The sequence below is a fragment of the Xenopus laevis genome, chromosome 1L (assembly GCF_017654675.1).
Source record: "Xenopus laevis strain J_2021 chromosome 1L, Xenopus_laevis_v10.1, whole genome shotgun sequence".
In the NCBI taxonomy this organism is placed as follows: Eukaryota; Metazoa; Chordata; class Amphibia; order Anura; family Pipidae; genus Xenopus; species Xenopus laevis.
In genome coordinates, this window is record NC_054371.1 from 61,382,524 (window position 1) to 61,395,659 (window position 13,136).

A 13,136-nucleotide genomic window follows, 5' to 3' on the forward strand; every position below is an offset into this window, starting at 1 on the left:
TCGAGGTATAATAAATCTAAAAGAAAATTGAGTTTTTTATTCCACAAGAAATTCAAGTTTTTGCCCTAAAAATCCAGATAAATTCGAGGTTTAGTAAATATCCTCCTAGTGTGCAAAAATTGTAGCAAAGGAATCTAGATAAACAAATATGCACTGCATCAAATGATAAAGGTATAGGGAACATTTCATACAGCTCATGCATAGCTAACTTGGGAAAGTATTGAAGCTGTCTGGACTCTATTTAAAGGAAAACTACTCCCAAAATTATTTGTTAAGCAACAGATAGTTTATATCATATTAATTTATATATCCTATTTAATTTATGAATTCATGTTATTCATCAGAGGTCGAGTTTGTGAGTTTTATTATACCTCTAATAAACTTTATCAGCAAAAAAAACCTTGAATACCTCAAATTTAATGAGTTATCAAGCAAAAACCACCATACAAAAAAACTCGAAAATAATGAAGGCATAAAACATCATCAAATGGTTCCACTGCCATTGGTTTCTACATGACCTCAAAAGGTTGAGTATTTTTGTATTCTGGCTTTTAGCAGCTTCGGGCATAATAAATCTCAAAACAAGTTTTTACGTTTTGTGAAACTACCCTCGAAAAACTCAAATTCCACCTTTAATAAATATCCCCCTAAGTGACGTATTAAATAATTTTACCCAACTGGGATATTGATATTAGTAAATTGCCTTTTTACCTCTCTTACCTTGAACCACAAATTCGTGATGTTCTGTGTGCTCCCAGAGATCAACTGACCAGAAATACTACAGCTGTAACAGAAAGAAGTGTGAAGACAGAACTTTGTCCATTAATTGGCTCATGTGACCTAACATGTATGATTTGTTTGTGTGCACCGTGTTCTTAGTTCTTAAAATGGCAATTTTTTTATTTATGATACCCAATGGCACATTCTACTAAAAAAGTATATTATTATGAATTTATTATTATTTACATGAAGCAGGGTTTTACATAAGAACTCTTTTATGCAATGTTTTTTTTATATAGATATACATTGTTCGAGGGTATAATTTACCTTTAATTATCAGATGAGTGTTGACTACTGGTTTAAAATCCTAATTTATTTTTAATGGAAGATTTCATGGTGTGTCTTCTATATCATAGGGCGTCTGTCATAATAGCTGCCTAAAAAGGAAATTTAAAGCTCACACTGGATGCACAGTGGAAATGTGCTCCCTGCAGGTGCTAAAACACCTGTAAATACCTTAACATGGCCTTAAATGTAAAACACTGCTGGTCTTTCACTCACAAACATGCAATGGCAGTCACATGAAAATGCTTGCCGATTCATTTTTGCACAACTAAAGCATACGAGTTATATTTATTTTAATGAATATAAATCACTATAAGCAATGTCCCTCATATCTTGGCAAGTTAAGTCACGGGCCACATCCAATGAAACTGAACAATGAAGAGTATATAAAAAGCCATTAATTAACAATAACAATTAACAATAAAACTTAAAATAAAAGGATGAATATTGATATATTGTATAGTTTTTTGCTTATTATTACCTAAAACTTAACTGAAGTTGGTTTCAATGCACAACCTTCATTAGCCTAAGGTTTATGTTGTATGTTTTTGCTGATGATCAGTAAGACCTACAGTATCTGTCAGATTTACAGCATCTTACCCTATATCAGTGTATTAGTACACCAGGAGCTTTAATCAAACTCAAGCTGAAGATTTGAGAAGTCCATGGTTAAACCATAGAACTCTTAAAGGGGAGGGAAATCATAGCTGTAGATGTCTGAATCCCATGCTGAATCCCAACTGAGTAAGTTTTGGAAATGAAAACAAAACCTTTGTACATAAAAATAAAACTAATCATGACTTAAACATCACATAGTAAACAGCCATTAAATTATAAAAAGAAATTAATTTGATGAAGACAGACCTTTTGTACAGATTGAAATAAAAATGATTTTCATAGAGATATCTATATGATTAAGAGTTCATTTTTTATTTTTGTTTTATTCGTGCCACAGACTTGCAAGTGGTAACTTATTTGTCTGGTTCAAGACAAACTCTGTAGTTATGTTTCCTAGGAATTGTTAAACGCCAAAAGACATTTTGAACTGTCAATTGACAGTTCAAAATGTTTCTTTTGAAAATGTATGAATAAAAAGATCAGAAAGAAAATAAAAAGAAGATGAAAAAAACTTCAGCTCTGCACCACAAATCCCAGTAGTTCACATTTGGCTGTTGGAAGATTCGAATGAAAAAAATTATAATTTCGAGCTATTTTTGTGTACTTCGGCTAGTAAATAGTCCAAATTCGATTCGAATTTGAAAAAAATGAAAAAATTCAAATATTGAGATTTATCATGTCCTGTCTCTTTAAAAATCCGACTTCGACCATTCGCCATCTAAAACCTGACGAATTTCTGCTTTAGCCTATGGGGGACCTCCTAGAACCTATTTGGAGTCAATTGGTGGACTTTGAAAAAAAAGTTTTTTTGGGGGAAAAACTTCGAATCGAATTCAAACTAATGGGGTATTCCTTTGATTCGTATGATTCGAATTGGGACGAATATGGAACTATTCGATCAGAAACGGACCTATTCTTCCAAAAAAAAAAACTTCAACTTAATTTCGGTTGGTCTTTTTGAATTCGAATTTCAAAGTTTTTCAATTCTAAATTCAACCCTTGATAAATATGCCCCTTAGTGTCTTAACGTGTCTTTTAGAATTATTACACAAGTATATATGAATAGATCTAAACCTTACTCTTTTTCTAAAATGCTTACATTGTCATATGCAGATTTTTTCCTAGAAATCATTATGTTATAGGTTCTACAAGAATCATTATTATTTGGAAATATATTGGAAATGTATTGCAATGTAACATTATGTGCAAAATATGTATTAACCTAAAACAGCATTTTTCATTTATTCCTGCTTTGTATGTTGCAGCTATTTTCTTTGTTTATAGGTGCCTCAGTATCATATTTAGAATGCGTGCCTTTTTATTTATCTGATGGTTACATTATAGCAACTTAGGTAACATCCTACTTCTAAGCGTCTTCTCCAAACAAAAGAATCTAGTCTTTATTACATGCGTACAGCTGGCAGAAAATTGTTATATTTCTCCATAAAAAGGTTAAAAAAAAAGTTCTAATGAAGTCCTGCACATTATGTACAACTTCACTTTCTAAACTCTGTAAAAGAAACTTTCATATTTAATGGGAAGTCATGAATTATTCCATTTATTATCCTCATCCTCCTTTCAAAGACATGATCTGGATAAAAGGCGGGGTGAATAATTTAGAAAAAAAATGAAATGCATTTTTAATGTGAAGGTGCAAACTACAGATTCTCATGACTATTAGCAAGTGCAGAGGAAACAGAATTTTACTTGCAAAAACTCATCAAACCTTAAATTACATGACATACTTCTGTAATAAAATACAGAAGAAAGAAAAGTTTCTGTGCAAGTTGCTTTTATTAATTTTGTCAAGTTGAAAAGTTTGGAGTGTCTTTCAATGCAACGTTCGTCCTGCAGTTTTGAATTTCCCATAACAGTTCCAATTTGTTTTGATCCAGTCACTGTATCTTAAAGATGTTAGTTACACTGTGTGCTCAGCACAAAATACAGCAGCATGGTAGTGTAAACACACACCTCTTCATTTATTCATGACTGCTTGCAATAATCATTTTGCCTATTCCAGCTACTATCAACTACCAAAATCATATTAGTTTCTTCTGATCCAATCATGAAGCTAAAAATATTTTTTCCTGAAAAGCAAAGACTGAAATGTAGACCCTGTAGCTATTGTTATTCAATAAACTGATTTCTATTAACAATAAAGGTGTGAGTGGGTATATTATGCATGGTACATCCTAATCAGAGCTGTCTAAGCCATGCATGTTTGTAGAATATAAACTTTAAATTTAAATTGAAACTATAAAACTAGTTTTTAAAGTGCATAACACACAGAGAGAGAAAGTGACAGAAGGGAAGGAGGAAGATGTGGGCTGAATGATAGAAAAGGGTTTATGACAAAAGCTAGAGTGTTAAAACTCAAAGTGAGAAACCAAGGGGGATAAACTTGCAGGATTCAAATAGTTAAATAAATTAGAATTCTAGTAAGCCAGCCATCAGTCTGCTTATCTTAACTTAACTTAAACATTACTTATGATAAAGAAGCAGTTATTTATATGTCATTAGTGCAAGTTGAAAAAAAATAGTTAAACCTATTAAACCTATTAATTATTTGAACTCCCAGTATGGCAAGTGCTTAGTTAATGGCATCCTAAGGACCACAATTTTGCAGCCCTAGTGTTCCAACATCTGTGCTGCCCCTTAGTAAGTTAGCCTGATATAGGAGATTTAAACTTTAAAAAACTGTCTGCAAAACAATAATTATTTCACATTACTCTACAAAATACCCATTTTAAGAACGTATAGGTTGTATGTGCATGTATGCATATATTAAACACAAAGGCCATGTCATCAGTTATAAACGGTGAGTTCTGATGTCATTTCTGTCACAGGACTCACTGAAATTTGTGTATTATAATAAATAAAGTACCCCCAGTTGCAAACTATCAGGATATTATAAGTTACCTACGAGTTCCATGACCTGTATATAAGGTCATGGAACTCGTGTTTTTATATGGTCTTGAAACTCCTCGGTAACTTATAATATCCTTATAATTTACAAGAGGGGGTACTTTATTCACTATATAATCTACAGTTTGGTCAAACTGTAAATTGTATCCTTATAAACAGCACACTCCTATCTCTTTAAAAAGTGCCTTTTATTATATATGGTAGGTATGAACCGAAAGCAGGATTCAGTTCTGGATTCAGCCAGGATTTTCAGCAGGATTCAGCTGAACCTTTCTGCCCGGCCAGACCAAATATGAATCCTGATTTGCATTTGCAAATTAGAGACAGGGAGGGAAATCACATGACTTTTTGTCTCAAAACAAGGAAGTAAAAATGTTTCCCCTTTCCACCCATAATTTGCATATGCAAATTAGGATTTGGATTCGGTTCGGTGTTCAGCCGAATCATTCACGAAGGATTCGGGGGTTCGGCAGAATCTAAAATAGTGGATTCATTTCATCCCTAATTTATGGTAATCTTTTCTAGAATTTTGTACAATTCCACACTGCCTGTCATTTGTCTAAGAGCCTAACCTAAGCAATTATTATTTTGTAAAAAAAAAAAACTCTGGAAAATAATACCCTATTCCAAATTTGTACCAGCCATTTTTCTGCAGCAAAGAGAAAAAGTTTCTGACTAACCTATATACATTTAACTGTAGATTATAATGAATAATGTACCCTCTGGTAAAATTAATATAGGTATTAAAAGCCACCTCGGAGTAAGTAAACCATCTGCACTGCAACAGTGGAACATTTACCCAATTTAAAACGAATTGGATTTTCATTTGTATCTCTGTGGGGAGTCAGAATTATACATGATCTATTTCTCAATTGCAAAAAGTGGATCTTATAGAAGCTGCTTCAACTTCTACATACTCATTCTACTCTTTCCGGCCAGTATTATGCATCCTGCTAGTTATTTGGTTGCTTAAAGTGGACCTGTCACCCAGACACAAAAATCTGTATAATAAAAGTGCTTTTCAAATTAAACATGAAATCAAATTTCTGTTTTTTATTAAAGAATTCATAGCTGTTGTAATCTCATTTAGAAATCTTAGCTGTCAATTAAATATTGTCTGCCCCTCCTCTATGCCTAGGCATAGAAGCGGGGCAGACAATTCCTTTCACTTTCCATTCAGCACTTACTAGATGTCACTGCTTTCCACACATTCCCCCGTTCTCTTCACCGTTTCATTGTGTAGCCAGTCCATGGGGATGGACATCAGATCCCCCATTCTGGTGCACAAGCAAGATTCTGAGATGATGCAAGGCTTGCCTTAATAATAGTGTCCACAAAATGGCTCCTGCCTGCTTGCTATAATTATGAATTCCCAGACTGAAGGAGACAAGATTCAAATAATTTATATAGTGTAATTAAAGTTAATTTTGCACGACTAATGTGAAAATAGGATTTTGGGTGAGAGGTCCTCTTTAACCCTAGTTCTTTAAGTATAAGGACAATTTTTGGATATTTGGATATTCAACAGACCAAAGAAGTTGTTTTATATATAAACAAACACATTTCAATAAATATCAGCTGCAAATTAAATAGAAATAACATTATTTTATTACATAATAAATCATTGCCTGGCTTTAAATAAGGTTTATGTCTAATATGTAACTAAATAAATACTAGAAATCTTTTTTTACCTTTCAGCTTCATGGGTTCAAGAAATTGTATTTCATTAAGCCAACCAGAGTAAAATAATTGTTATTTGTTGCCGGTGACATTAAGATATTTCGTGCCAGCACCTAATGCGCAGTTCCAGTAGAAATTACATTTAACCTGTTCATAAAATAATTTTAACCAAGTGTTTCAGCTGAAACACCCATAGAATGTTATCTAATATCAAGACAACAAAATTGGTTTATGCTGTAAGTAATATAGTATATATAGTATAGTAATATAGTATTATTTTATTAATTCTGTGTTATTTTTCGCTACTTTTTAAGAAAAGTCACAGTATATACTGCTGCAGTTTGGTTATGCTTCCAGTAGATGCCCCCAGAGACCATTCAACCTATAGAATCAGTGGTATTATTGCCCAAAAGGAAAGACTTTTTCTGATTAGAATTGTTTAAATGCCCAGAGCACATTTAAGGGTAAAATCATTACCATTACACAGATACGCTGACTAAAAAGCTACAGTTTGGGGCAAAACAACAATTTTTTTAGGCAAAAGGCAAATAATAGTATTTAGCCACAGGGTACAATTCAGAATTTCAGCAGAAAAAAATACCAGTGCAAAACAGTTTAATCTGGTGGTTTTTGCATTTAGCTATGTGTGAAGAAGAAATAAAATATATTTAATGTTTATTATTTTTATGATGCTCTATACTGATTTATACACCTATAAGTTTGCACTTACCATATACAGTATAAGAGTTTTGAAGCAATATGTTTCATGTCTTTTTAATCCATTCCACTCTTGTATAATGGCATACCTGGTAATGTGCAGACACCTTCTTTTATGTATGAAATTTTTCTTCTTTTATGTGACATTTTTTTGTACAGCCACAACACAATTCATTTGTATCTTTGTGAAACTGCTAATAACTCTGTATGTACTGGTATTTTCAGTCATCTGTGTGGCTGCTTATATGAGCTAGTGACCCTGTGTAGCCTAAAATGTAAAAAAAGATAAACAAGGATATATTAAAGGGGAGCTAAATCCTTACAAATTCTGAGATGTTTGAAATTAAATTTGCTAATATCAGTCTTTTGGCTCAGCTCTACAAACTCTAGGGTTAATTGAATACAGGAACTGCATTTACAGGGTCACTGATACGTTGACCTGAAAGCCTGCTATTAGCAGTGTAAAACTGCTAATATCTCAGAAAACTAAATTAATTTAAATTACAAAAATAATCAGAGGACAACTCACAGTAAGTTTCAAACAGTTTAGTTGTTTTGGTTTATATCACCTTGAAACAGTCCGGTCTACTCCCTTATTAATAGAAGTGCAAAATCATATATTACATTCTGATACATTTTCTAAAATGTAGGTCTAACATTAGATTTAAAAAATTGTGAAAGACTTACAGAATTGGGTGAGATAAACTTTTGTTTTGTTTAATTAAAATCTGTAGCTAACATATGAAATGATCAACAAATCACAAAGTATTTGATGCAAACAAATTATTTAAACAGATTTTTATAAAGTAGAAAAATCAAATGTTTGCATGTTATAGGGCTCATCACTATTAATTAGCTAATTTTTAAACCATTAAGCAGGGGTACAATAAGGGTGTGACCACAGCACTCATATAGACAAATACAAAAGGTCCTCTGCACTCAACCCATTATCAATATATTTCAGACATTAAGACATTTTATGCCTTAGGCCACTGAAAAATATCCTCCCCTTTAAGCAAAGCAGGGATTGTTTGTCCATATATTGCAATATATTTAAGCTGGCCAACTACGTCAAAATCATCCCTAGTATGGCCAGTTCTACACTCAACTTTCATCTTATTCATTAAAAATGATGTTGCTTCATTATACTTTTTTTTGGCAGACATAAAGAAAGAAAAGAGAGCTCTCTTAACTTGAATTGGCAAACAACAATTTCTCTTGTGATGTCATGTGATGAAAGCCTCCAGAACGGGCAGGACATCTCTACGAACATGAATCACTTCACATAGCTCTAGGAGAATAAAATCACAATTTATTAGCATCCATTAAAATCAGTATGTGTAGAAACACGTAGATGAATTACCACACGCTTAATTATTATACATTTTACCTACAACATACATGCTGCTTTCAAGGTTATAACTCCCAAACATGGTTGCCCTTTTATTGGCCACCACTGGTATCACCTGACTGTAGCTAGGAAGTTTGAGAGCTACAACATGGAGCTGGCCACTGCTCCTGTATAAACTATAACAAACAAGGGAAAGTTATGCTCATATAGACAAATGTCCTTTGCACTCAACCCATTATCAATGTATTAAGGACATTAAGACATTTTGTGCCTTAAGTTACTAAAAAATGTATATTTCACAAATATGGACAAACAATCCCTGTTTTGTTTAAAGGTAAGGCATTTTTTAGTAGCTTAAAGGGGAATTCAGCCTCCCAACTAATAAAACCCCCTATCCTTTCCCTCCATGGTCCCCCCTCCCTGCTCCCCCACACAGGTGTTACCACTTGTAAATGCCCCTAAGCCTGTAATTATCCCTCGTTGCAGAGTTAGCGCAGTGGAGCTCACAGGCTCCATCTTCAGCGCTTCGGTAATGAGCAGTCTTGCTCTTCATGATATCTGCTCATGCACCGATAGTAACTAAAGCACCAGAAGAAGACCCGAAGATTGCTGAAGCGACAGAAGATGGTGCCCGTGAGCTCCATTGAGCTGACTCTGAAACGAGGGGTAATTACAGGCTATGGGGCATTTACAGGTGTTAACACCTGTGTGGGGGGGCAGGAGGGGGAGGACTATGGAGGGTAGGAGGTAGGGGTTTTTATTAGTTGGGGGGTTGAATATTCCTTTAAGGCACAAAATGTCTCACTGTCCTTAATATATTAATAATGGGTTGTGTGCAGAGGACCTCTTGTATTTGTCTATATTAACTCTTGTATTTATCTATTATATTAACTATCAACACAATGCTATACACAATGACTCTATATACAACTGGGTGCAGGGTTTCAGTCATTAGAATGTAATTCACAGCCCCAAATATGTCAATGCTCTGCCCCCAATGACATCACCCTGCCCTCTTGTCCAGTTTTTGCTGAGGTCAAAGTTGGCAACAGCACACAGTTGTGCCTTCTTACACTCAACACATCTGCACCTCTTTTTTTTTAATATTTAACATTTTTATTGGTTTTTATTGTAACAAATATTAAAAGCAATAAATTACAACATATATTCAGCTGCATGCTTATCCTAGTCTGGTTATTTTATGACGTACCATATGTATGATCCTATACGACTGGTCACCTCTAGTGACCTCTGAGGATGTTCTGTTTCAGTGCCACTATCTTGCAGCTGGCATTAAGATAACAAGAGGGGGGGGACCTCTGAGGAAGAGGGTGAAAGGAGGAGAAAAGGGGGAAGACATATAGGGGAAGACATAGATATTTTAGCTCCAGTATATTATTACCAGACAACCTCTCGTCTGCTGCACCTCTCAGGTAGTTCTAGGTTCATTAATATTAGATTCAGTTTGAATTCCTTCCAGGTATTGAGCCCACGGATACCACTCCAGCTCCCTTTCGTAGCTCCTATGTAACAATTTGTCTCTGATCGTTTCTATCGCTCGGGTCCAGTTTACTTTGGCTATTAGTGATTGCCGACCTGGCAATTGCGGTCTTGTACAATGTGCTGCTAGAAGAGATCTTGCTGCTGTCAGGATATGCTGCACCTCTTTTTTGTTCACATTTGATTTTTTTAAACAGTCCTAATCATGGCGCATCATTGCATTGCCTTCAGCTATACTGTTTGTATATGGATAAACTACAGTATATGTTCAAACATTGAGAGAACTGTTAGTACAGTACTCTAATATGTACAATAGCCAACTGCTTATGATACAATTTGATCCCTATTTTAGCTATAATAATATACAGTAGAACCACCATTTTACATTTTTCAGTGGACCAGGAAAAAATTATGTAAAATCTGGGAAAATGTAAAATCAGGGAAATGTGTTAAAGTACTGAAAGGATATAAACACAGGAGTCTGTTTTACTTTCAGATACAATATTTGCTGTGTTAATTACAAGGATTAAACATTGTAGTGTTAATTTTACACTATGGGGGGCATGTGCAAGACTCTCTGTCAATCACATACACAACCTGAAGCAATATGTGATTGGTGCAGTACTGTATAATGGGGAGACTAATTGGAATTTACCATTTACAGGCAGAACCATGGTAAAATATACATCTAGTTAGTATTTTAAAGGAGAAGGAAAGCTACTGAAGCAGTTTATTGGCAATAGATTAACCACAATAGTGCAAGCTATAACACTATATTTATTCTGCATGCTGAATGCTTTACCATACCTGAGTAAACAGCTCTAGAAACTCTTTCTGTTTGTTTAGGATAGCAGCTGTCATATTAGCTTGGTGTGACATCACTTCCTGATGGATTCTCTTCGTGCTTACTCATAGCTCTGGCTCAGATTACAGCAGGGAGGGGAGAGGCAGAGAGGAGCAAACTGAGCATGCTCATGCCCTAGCCCTGAAGGTTTAGGAAGTCTGATACAGAAGCCCATGTATACACAATAGAATATATAATAGAAGGAAAGAAATGTTTATTTTGACAGAGGACTCAGAGCAGCATTACTTTGAGGGTTTACTGGAGTATTTATATAGACCTTTCTTATGAAGCTTACTTAGTTTTAGCCTTTCCTTCTCCTTTAAACCTCTTTATTTATTTATATAACATTCATAGAGGAAGAAAAGCAGTTTTTGGAACAATCGGGACACAATTTTGATGTAAAATCCGGGAAAACATTTTTTAAAATCAGGGAAATGCAGCCATTGAAATGCATTATAAATTAGTGGGACCAGAAATAAAAAATTTAAAATGTGGGAAAACTTAAAATCAGGGGACTTAAAATCGAGGTTTCACTGTAGATTAACCAGGGCAATGTGAAGTTAACCCTAAGTTTAGCTTTAGAGAGGATAAGAAACAGGGGGAATCATTTCAAAATTATGGAATTAAACTAAGCTTAAATCAAGGATACCAGAAGAATTCTACCAGCCACCTTCAAAAGCTACTAGTTTGCCATTTATTGAAGGTCGATTTTAGTGGTCTTAGAGTAATTTAATATTGGACCTGATATCTTGAATGCTTGGGACCTGGGGTTTTCCGCATAAGGGATTTTTCTGTAATTTGGATCTTTATACCTTTAGTCTACTAGAATATCATTTAAACATTAAATAACCCCAATAGGCTGGGGTTTGATTCCAAAAAGGATTAATTAAATCTTAGTTTTTATCAAGTACAAGGTACTGTTTTATTATTACGGAAAAAAAGGAAATCTTTTTTAAAAATTTAGATTATTTGGATAAAATGGAGTCTATGGGAGACAGCCTTTCCCTAATTCTGAGCTTTCTGGATAACGGATCCCATACGTGTATGTAGTGTTACTAGTTGAAGAATAAAAGACTGTGTTCTTTTGCACCCTTTTGGTTCCAGACCTGTGCCAGCCTGCCTATATTGTTCAATGCAGTTGCTCACATTACATGGACCCATGTGTTACCAGCAATCTAGTTCTTGTAAGTGCATGAATATTCAAAAACAGGTTGAAAGCCGAATCATAGTTTGCTTACACAAATACACGTGTATCAACCAAAAAAGAAAAATGTCACATTCAGTGCTATAAAGTCACATTACCATAAGGATTCCGATTCAAAAAGTGTTTGGATCCACCTATATCCCAAACAGATTCCTGGATAATGTGCATGTTTTTTTTTCTTGTTACAAATTTAGGATGTACAGTAGGTGGGAACTCAATTTCGCAACCATACATTTTACATAAACCCCAGTCTTAGTAATTGTGTAGATATAATTATTGTAAAAAAAAAAACAAGGCCAGATTCAACAAATAATTGTTTAAAAATAAAAATGTTATATATGGTGACCAGCTTTATAAATCTTATGTGCAGTTATATAAATCATAATTCATTTTTTGAAATGCAGCAAATGATAACATGAAGAAACAGGCTTGGTCAACTTTCCCCTAGCCCTCAAATGCCAAGGGAACAGTATAATGCTAATTGCCCCCCTTAGGAGCTCTTGAAGTATACTCATAATTATGACACTAGCCTGAGAATGCTATTAGTGGCTCTTCTACAATACATTTTAGGAACATTGATTTCTCAGTAAGTTATTAATGTCTGATTTTAAAATTTGCCAATCACATTTAGCATTTGTGGCATCAATTATGGTCTCCTGGTTCCCAAGGTGGGAGCAAACAAAACAAAAAAAACTAATTACGCAAAAAGTATATTTTATACAAAGGTATACTTTCTGATATATATTGCTTAAAATATTGTATTGTAAATGGTTTCTAGTTACAGTATGTACCGGTATGGGATTTCAGCTGCATGAATCCATATTGGTTGCATAACAATCCTATTGGGTTTATTAATAATGAAATAATTATTTTCCCTTTTCCATAAAACTATGCTCAAAATATGTGGAGTCATATTTTTTTTTTTTAAAGAGTAATTTTTATTGAATTTTACAACATAAAGAGTAGAGAGAAGAACAGATTAAGAAAGGAAAGAAAAGAAAAGAGAAAAGGGAGGGGGGAAGGAAGTATGGCTGAAAATTGGCAATCAGGTGGTAGTTGAGGTGGCAGGTGACTCGATCCAAGGATTCCATATATTCTCAAACTTCTTTGGGCATCCTCGGGCGAGGTACGTGAGTTTATACAATTCCAATTGCGAGTTAATTAGCCCAATCCATCTACTCAGCGTCGGGGGCGAAGGGCCCATCCAGTGAAGGGCAACCACTTTTTTCGCA

General features: G+C 34.3%; 1 protein-coding gene across 1 annotated transcript in view; it reads left to right on the forward strand.

The window, feature by feature from the left end:
* Positions 1 to 13,136, forward strand: part of ttc29.L (tetratricopeptide repeat domain 29 L homeolog) — a 143,404-nt gene that overhangs the window by 6,868 nt on the left and 123,400 nt on the right. The gene's annotated exons all lie outside the window — the stretch shown is intronic.